Source organism: Chiloscyllium plagiosum, chromosome 20 (assembly GCF_004010195.1).
Source record: "Chiloscyllium plagiosum isolate BGI_BamShark_2017 chromosome 20, ASM401019v2, whole genome shotgun sequence".
NCBI classification, from domain to species: Eukaryota; Metazoa; Chordata; class Chondrichthyes; order Orectolobiformes; family Hemiscylliidae; genus Chiloscyllium; species Chiloscyllium plagiosum.
In genome coordinates, this window is record NC_057729.1 from 1869839 (window position 1) to 1870609 (window position 771).

The window sequence follows — 771 nt, forward strand, 5'->3', positions numbered from 1 at the left end:
GGGGTGGGGGTTACACAAGGACGGGGTCAGTCTGGGATGGGGGTTACACAGATACAGGGTCTGTCTGGGGTGGGAGTTACACAGGGACAGGGTCTGGGGTGTGGGTTACACAGAGACGTGGTCTGTCTGGGGTGGGGGTTACACAAGGACGGGGTCAGTCTGGGATGGGGGTTACACAGATACAGGGTCTGTCTGGGGTGGGAGTTACACAGGGACAGGGTCTGGGGTGTGGGTTACACAGAGACGGGGTCAGTCTGGGGTGGGGGTTACACAAGGACGGGGTCAGTCTGGGATGGGGGTTACACAGATACAGGGTCTGTCTGGGGTGGGAGTTACACAGGGACAGGGACTGTTTGGGGTGGGAGTTACACAGAAACAGGGTCTGTCTGGGGTGGGAGTTACACAGAGACAGGGTCTGCCTGGGGTGGGAGTTACACAGGGACAGGGTCTGGGGTGTGGGTTACACAGAGACAGGGTCTCTCTGGGGTGGGGGTTACACAGGGACAGGGTCTGGGGTGTGGGTTACACAGAGACGTGGTCTGTCTAGGGTTGGGGTTACACAAGGACAGGGTCAGTCTGGGGTGGGGGTTACACAGGGACAGGGACTGTCTGGGGTGGGAGTTACACAGAGACAGGGTCTCTCTGGGGTGGGAGTTACACAGGGACAGGGTCTCTCTGGGGTGGGAGTTACCCAGGGACAGGTTCTCTCTGGGGTGGGGGTTACACAGAGACAGGGTCTCTCTTGGGTGGGAGTTACACAGGGTCTGTCTG